Genomic DNA, 8,777 nt, shown 5'->3' on the forward strand with positions numbered 1-8,777 from the left:
GCAAATCTTTTGGGCAGCTCAAACCCTCAGTGAGCATTTAATAATTTCCGAAAAGCCATTTTGCTCACTTCCACCTCACGTGCTCATGCGCTCTGCTTCACGTGTCTTGTCATGAGCACCAAATAGGCTACAGTTTAGGCTAGCTTACAGTCTGTCAGAAGCAGGTGTGAAAGTGACTGGCTGCGTCTGCTAGGTCCACTTATGTGTTCTTTTTTCACACTAACAACATTCAGTTGTCAGAGGTTGAATATCATACTTACTTTAATGAAATATTTACTTGGTGAGTATAAAGGCGCACAAAAATGTTGGCATGTGCCTATAGGCTATATTTCTCCTCTCAGGCCTCGACATTCACTCAGTAGTATACACAATCAGTGTAGACAATAACAAAACAGCATCTAATCAAATCGTGAATGCATAATTCAAGGGTAATTTTAATACAAAATGAAACAAACTATCGTAAACCACCCATTCACAGATGCAAAAACAAAAAAAGTGTGCCACAGACACCACTGTTGGTCCCACCTCCCCTTTCAGATCAAAGTGAAAAACAATGCATGCACAGAACAATGCAGGGTTTTAATTCTCAGCCAAGTGCTATGAGTCCAGTGGGCCTCCCTGAAACTGGAGAAGCACAGCTAACCCTGTGAGGCTGGAGGATTGTCTCAGGGGGGCAAATCCAGACCCAGAAAAGAGGGCAAATGGTAACGATGAATAGTATATTTGCTTCCAAGTGATTATTCTGACAGGTGAAGAGTTTATCAAGACATACAAATGTAATAAACGGTAATAGTTTGAGTTGTTAACATCTGGGACTCTGTCATAACTGTGTATTGTATAGAACTGTGTCAAACATTTTGTGCTACAGGACTGTCTGTAGCCGTTCTGAGGAGTGTAACAGCATTATTTGATCATCATCAAATCTATAAATCCAGCAGCATTCAGGAAGTTAACATTGTGCACGGAGCGGAAGGTAAGCAGTTTCATTCATAATTTTTTTGCAATCACATCACAACACGCAGGGTAATGTAGGCTTTGAGGACAGAGAGTTATGTTGTCTTCCGTGCTCAAATGTTACTAACCCCACATCGGGAAAAGCACACATCCTCTGAGCATAAAGTCACTCTCAGCTATGCATGTGAAGTTTAAATGAACTTCCTAGTGTCAATAATGATCTCTAACAAAGGTGTGAAACCCATGCTATCTAAAGTCAAACCCTGAGATCGCAGAGATAATCCAATGCCTCAGAAAAAAGGTGTGTGTGTGTGTGTGTGTGATCGCAGACATAATCCAATGCCTCAGAAAAAAGGTGTGTGTGTGTGTGTGTGTGCGCGATGTGTGTATGGGAGTGTGTGTCTCTGTGTGTGTGTGTGTGTGTGTCTAATGACAACACATGTCAGCTGCTATCACCTTCTCCAAGTCGCACAAAGGTAAAAGGGAATGCTTAACAGCCTGGGAAAATGTGTGGGAGCGTGAAATCACCTTGATCCAAAGATTCCTGCTGCATACCAGCCCATTGAACCCATGAAAGCACAGGCAGTGACACAGACACTCAGACCACAGGAGGACATACGAACCAGGCAGGACGCCAATGCAGAGTTGACCAGAAGAAACAGAGAGAGAGACAGAGAGAGAGTCTGTGTGCGGGTATGTGTGTGTGCGTGTGGAGGGGTGAGGTGGAAGGAAGAATTTCCTACATTAATTCATTCACAGATTTTTTTTTAAGGTCACTATTACTCCCATTCTGAAAGCGAGGCCCTTTGAGGAAGTCGGCTTAGTTAATGATTGGTCAGGATAGGTCAGTTAAGATTTCAGGAGCCTCTGCTCACCCGCCTGTGGCTTGTGACTGTGTTTGGGTTTATTTGCAGGGCCTGATGTGCTCACTATGACTGGAATGCAGTACTGTGTGAATAGCAGTGTGATCTCTCCGTGCTGTCTGATTACCGTCGGCTCTCCGGCCAAGGACTCCAGGGCAAAAAATACACTCACAAGCACACACACAAACACACAGACACACACACACAGAACAACACTCACATTCTTTCAAATAAGGATATGTTCAGAAGGAAGAGATATGGAGGAAATGTATGGGCTGTGCGCTCTACAGAATTCCTGCAGAGTTAAGTTACATTAACTGTATAGCTAATGGCTTTACTTCCTATTCACTGTCAGAGTGGTGCACAGTGGGGAATTCTGGAATCTGCCAGGCAACAAACACACATGCTGTGTCATTCATTAGCTTTTCGCCTCTTATCAACCATGTCAAATGCAAAGCAGGGACTTATCACTGGTTGCTCTCTGTGAGGCCATCTTGCTTCCTGATGAAATGTGACTTGGGAGCTTTCCAACACCCAAAAATAATTTTAATGTGATTGCCTTGAACATGTGGGCTCTAAATGCAATTTCGGTGACAACACAAACATCCAAAGCATCGGACATATAGACACCCCCTCAACCCCACCCCAAAAAAGGAATGGAATAAAAAAAAAACAGGGCATACACGCGTGGGCATGTTAATTACCACCAAACTTGTTACACTGGATTCTCCACACTAGAAGCACTGCACTGCACTGAGGTAGGCTGGCAAGATTCGAGCCCACTATAGTTCATTTTGCACTGTCACACAAGGCCAGGTCCTTTGCCAGCCAGTTTTCTGATGACAGAGAGTGGATTGAGATGCTGTGCTTTTCTGTGTTACCTTTGCTGAGGACTTGGTGATTATTTCCTGAAACTGTTCTCACATGTTCCATCAAAGTTCTCAAAAAATCCTCCAATAATTGAATTAACCTTATTACTTGCACTAAATCGTTAAAAGAGTCCTGATGTTTGCAGCAAATTGGTTAATACCTCAGCAGGGTTCAGTGGGTTATATGTATACGGATGGGGGCTGGGGGTGGAGGGGAAGCGCCAGAGTAAAGGTGGTGAAGGGAACTCCAGTGGCGTCCACATAAGAGGGACCCCCCCCCACCCTCCGGCTTAACATCTTCACCTCAGCATGAAGCAGCATGCACAATAAAAACAACACACACACACAACTCGCAAACACAACAGTCACTGCAGGTCTGCACTCCTTTTTGCAGAACCGCGAGAAGAACGATGGAAAAAGTCATAAACTGGAGGAAAAGAGGGGAAGAGGGGGGCGTTTTCCACTGCAGCAAATGAAAGCACTCATTCATCCCAGAAAGGCTAACATTTAAGGAAACAATGTTATAACAGCCAACAAAATCGGTATTGGGTTGTTTCTTTGGTCCTTGTGTGAGTGTGAGCACCTTCCTCATTATTGGGAGCTTTTGTGCATGAGTGCATGTGTGTGGGTATGTGCTTGTGTGTGTATGTGTGTGTGTGTGTGTGTGTGTGTGTGAGTGTGAGCAAGCATGCGTGTGTGTGTGTGTGTGTGTGAGTGTGAGCAAGCATGCGTGTGTGTGTGTGTGTGTGTGTGTGTGTGTGTGTGAGTGTGAGCAAGCATGCGTGTGTTTGTGCGTGCGTGAGTGTGAGCAAGCATGCGTGTGTGTGTGTGTGTGTGTGTGTGTGTGCGAGTGTGAGCAAGCATGCGTGTGTGTGTGTGTGTGTGAGTGTGCCTCCCTCTCCCCTTCCCTGGACTCCCACCCAGCGGCGGCCCCTCTTCCCTCACTCTCTGACGTCTGGCAGCTTGCGTCTCTCACTCCTACCAGTCCTTCTGGAGAACATTGCTCCCCTCTGTTTCATAGGCCTCAGGAGCAGGGGACAGAGGAGGAGGAGAGAGAGAGAGAGAGAGAGAGAGAGAGAGAGAGAGGGAGAGAGAGATGGGGGAGGGAGGAAGAGGAAGGGGTGGGGGTGCCGTAGAGGGTGCTGAGCACAAAGGGGAAGCCTGGGTTTAGTCATGAGCAGCAAGCGACATAGGTTGGATTTTTTGTGAGTGAGATCACATCCTCTCCTCTGAACAGAGGAGGAACTCATCCTCAGGCTGTCCAGACACAAAGACACACACACGCACGCACGCACACACGCACACACACACAGCCAGGAGGACATCTCCTGTGGGCTGGGAATGGGTGTGTCTGCTGGCTATGTGTGTGTTTGACTGCTGGTTTATGTTTTTGTGTGCATGCATGAATGACTGTTTGTGCATGTGTGTGGCTATGGGTGTGTTTTCAATGTGCACACAAATATGTGTGTGTGTGTGTGTGCGTGCATGTGTATTTGCCTCTGTGTGCACACACATGGGTGTGGGTGTTTGAGTTCACACTGGCTATATCTAACTGCAGGAGAGTCAGAGTGACTCTCATTTCACTTTGCAAGTCTTGGGAAAGTGTGTGTGTGTGTGTGTGTGTTGGGGGGGGGGGGGGGTCTTTCCTTTAGCCAGCCTCTAACACCCCCCCCCCCCGCCCGCCTTCACGTTTATCTGTCCCACAGTTCTCCGCTCCTCTTACCACAGATCTCTTGCAAAGGCCCAGAGCAACAGGGGGAAGTGGGTTGGGGACGAGCCAAGAAGGCAGGGCCTGTCTGTCAGAGCGGCAAGCGCCGAGCCGTCAAAGTCGTTTAGGAAGGAAGGACAGAAACAGCAGGTCCGGCCGAAGGAGCTTCTGTCAGCAGCGCAGCCACGTTCTGAATGGGAAGGATGCGGGACAGCTGGAGCCACCTGATTGGCTCCCGGGGACGCGGGAGGAGGGGCGTCGCCTCACTGGCAGCCAGCTGCTGCCGCTGCTGTCAAGGCCTGAATGAGAGGAGAGGCGAATCATCAAGGGCTTGGAGTTCAGTGAGAAAAACAGACTGAAGTAACAGGACACAATACATCTGGAGTGCTTTCCCCAAAAGGAGAGCTGCTAACTATGTTAGCAACTTACACAGTTGAGATACAAGTGTTCCTTAAAAGCATAGTTTGAACTATGGTGGTTCTACTTACATAGTCTGATGCATCGTTAAAATGACAAAATGAAAACAAATGTTCTCAAACACTGTCTAGTTCAAACAGCTCTCTACCTGTGGTTGAAGCATAGTTCCGGGACCATCATGCTGGTGTGTTAAAATGAATAAGTATAAATGCATTTGGGTATCTGGTTGGTATTTTACACTTCTAACCACCACACAACCATATTCTGAATTGCCATAAGCAGAAAATACAAATATAAAATATTTAAAATGAATTTAAAAAAGTAATTAATTTATGAGGTCAGCCAATATGAGCAATTAAATACATTTGATGACCAAGTAATTAAAAAACGAGATGATTAACAGTTGAAACTGAGGTAGGCGATCATGAGTCTCCATGGTTTCCAGGTGAGGCAGTTCACATGCTATTATACGTCATTAACCACATTAGTGCATGTAATCTAGGAAAACCCTTCACATGGTGCACTCAAACATCCTTGATTTGTTGCTCCGTTTCAACCAGCACTGGTGAAATTTCATCAACTTAAGATTCTGAAACCATCCTAGCAACATTCTGGACACTGTCCCCTAGCAAAATCCTGGATACTATCCTTTCAAAATCTTGGATGTTGTTGGTCCTATGGGAAACCGTTGTTAGCTATACTGTATGTTGGTTAGCTGAACAATGCATTGTAGCATGTTAGTTCAATGCTAACTTCCATGGTGGTATGGGAAATGTACTCCTGGTCAGATTACTCTGTGTGTGTGTGTCCATGTCTGTGTCTGTGTTTGTGTGCAGATGTTGCCAGAGAGCCCATCTCTCTGTGATCGCTGCCGCACATCGACCGGCCCCGGCGACATAAAAGCAAATGCCGCCAAAGTAACAGTAAAACAAGCAATATTTACTCAAACCATTTGGCTTTGTTACTCTGTAAATAGCCCCCTCCTTTCCTGTCCCTGACATGGATGTAGACTTTGCCCCATTTCCCTCTGGCACGCTTGCATTTCCCCACAGAGACAGAGGAGGAAGTGAGCCGCCGAATGCCGGGGCGTCAAAAGCGTCTGAAAATGACTGTGCCGGCCCAGGTTTCGGTGCCCTTCGTGCTCTGCCGCTTGCTGAACTTTGGTCGCGCACACACACTGGGGGCTTGCAGTGCCTGCAAGTCTGCTGGGCGATGGCCACATGCCTTTCCTGTGCGCGCCTCGCATGCCTTTCGGTCTCAACAAAGCATAAAGGGCCCTCTGTGGAGCTGACTCAGCTCCGCTACGGCCTTAATTCACCTGATTGGCTTTCATTGCTTTATTGGATTCATAGGGAAGGGGGAAGGACATGTCATGACTGAACTTTGCCGTCACCAGTCCGGACCATGTCCAACAAGTGGGCACAAATCACCCCGGGAGCAGCTGCCCCTCCTCATCAGCTATGGCACTGCGTTTTTTCTAGGGGTTTAAGAAGAATGTATCCAGCAGGGACTCTTAGCATGGAAACCAGGCTTTCTCAGAATGAAATTACTTGAGATATCAAAAATGTCTGTAACACAAGTGAGATAAACGTTAATGAAACATTTCACATCATTATATTCCAATTTTGATTATGTGAGCTACTGTTTGTTTTTACAATGACTATGGTGAAAGGGCAAACTGTTGTCATTTCGTTGTTGGCTTACAGTAGGATAGGCTTGAACATAACAGCTGTGTCAAATAGAATAAAAACATTACACATAAGCTTTTCCGTGGCCCATAACCATGAAAGGTCATTAAGATCATAAAATACAGTATACTTAGCCTGGAAGCCAGTCGAATTTACCCTGCTCTCAAAATTGGAGTTCAGGAAATTCGGCCTGGAGTTGCTCCATAGAGAAGTCTATGCCCAGGCAGGATCAGGGCTGTGTTTCTAGACAGGGTTGTTAGCCAACCGCTGTTGCAATCTTTGTAGTTAGAACCGTGGTTCTTGGATTTGGTGTTTCTAGAAGGGTAGTTCCAATGATCAATCGCAAACATGGGCAGAAAGTTCGGTGGTTGGAACGACAGCTGGAGAATAGTCGTTGAAGCATCGTTCATAGATATTTTGCGGTTGTCAACGTTTTAGTTGCATTCGTTTGACTAGAATGACCTTCTATATTCATCCCTGAACACCCTCCAACAGAGTGATAACTGATCATGATGTTTTAAATTTACATTCATTCATCTTGAGTGCAGGGGTGGAACGACGGAGGTTAGACACAACTGCATCCACAACATCCACCCAGTCACGTGAGCAGAGACTGTCATTAAGAAAATATTGAGACATTTTCTTCTATTCATTATAAGTTGTTTGTGCATTCTCAATAATTTCTATGTATGACGTAGCTCTACAGATGCTCTAGTAAAAGTTCAGGATGTGAGGGTAAATGTGTTACCATCAACTTCATTAACACTGGACAGTGTTTTGGACAACAGATTTGGCTATTTTCGACCAAACAACACTTTCTAGACACAGGTTTTACAAGGTCTTTGTAAGAGCAAAAGTTCCGTCGTACCATTGTGGTTTAGCAATGACGAAGCTAACTTTTGTAGAAACGCACCCCTGTTCTGGTCAATCAAATTGTTTGGGTGGGCTTTATACAAGGATGGACAGATGCACAAACGTGACGTAGTCAACCTAAGGGCGCTTGAGTTGATTTTTGTTTACAACAAAAAGGCTATCTCTAGAGAAGAGAGATATTTAGATTCCAATTAGATTCCGATATGGACAGCGCAATAACTTTGTTAGTTATTCTCCTTATAACGTTATAATTCACAGGCAAATATTACTGATGTGCAATATGCTGTGAAAACAAAGCAGCCATGACAGCATCACTAGGTTTGTGGACAACCCTCTATACCACAGTCTACATACCACCCTACCATAAAGGATTGAGGTTAGCAGAGCCTTATCCAGAATCTTTGACCCCACCGCTTCCACCACCCCACATCCAAATTCACGTTGAGCTTTTGCTCTCTCAAAAGTGACACACCGCCACAGGTTATATCCATCCAATGGAACCAGAGGGCCACTGATTGGAGTAATTTCCTTGGAGGTCTCTGCGTTCAGCATCGAGTCTCTTGCTTGAAGTGCAGGGCTTGTTTTCTGGGGCTGTTTAATAGGCGGACAGAGACATAAGCTCAAAGCCCAGGAGCTTGGCTCCGCTAGTGGACGGAGCCGTTAGCCTGGCAGACGCCATGCCCTGCAATTGACCACAAACCCCCAAATGACCAGCCACTGGTCCGGCAGCACGTACGGGATGAATGGGCACATTTCGCTACAGCTAACAAAACAAACAAACTCGCCCCATAGCTTTCAGCGGCGCGCCAATCAAACATTTCATTTCCAAGCCGGAATTGCACAATCTTCCATTCCACTTAACCCCCACCAAACCCCAGGAAAAAAACAGGAGACGTACCACGGTTATCAGCAGGAAATGCCGTTAGATGAATGGGAGCAGTGGTGGTGAGGACAGGGTGACCATACCCCCGTCCCCCCTGGCACGGTGCCCGGCTTTGATCCTGCGCTAGCTTGGGAGGTTAAGGGCCTGGGTGGGCTAGCGCAGCTCCACCAGGTCTCCCTGGGAGGTTGTACACCCAGGCTGGTATGTCGGTGTGCGTCTGGGTGGGTGAGTGTGTGTGTGTGTGTGTATGTGTAAATGAGTGTGTGTGTGTGTGTGGGAGTGGGTGTGTGTTAACACTGATCCTCCCTCTGACCCGACACAACAAATCTTCTCATCTGAGACAACATTAGGGGCAAACCCAGGCGCAAACACGCACGGAATGAAGCTTTGGCTTAAAGCTGTCCCTCTCTGATCTCGGGATAAATCCACGGCCCTTGGTATCAGCCGATTTTCTCAAAATTATGCACTTATGACGCTCAGATATGTGATTTTTTTTTTCCAAGCATGGCCTACCCAACCCGC

The sequence above is a fragment of the Alosa sapidissima genome, chromosome 22 (assembly GCF_018492685.1).
Source record: "Alosa sapidissima isolate fAloSap1 chromosome 22, fAloSap1.pri, whole genome shotgun sequence".
NCBI classification, from domain to species: Eukaryota; Metazoa; Chordata; class Actinopteri; order Clupeiformes; family Clupeidae; genus Alosa; species Alosa sapidissima.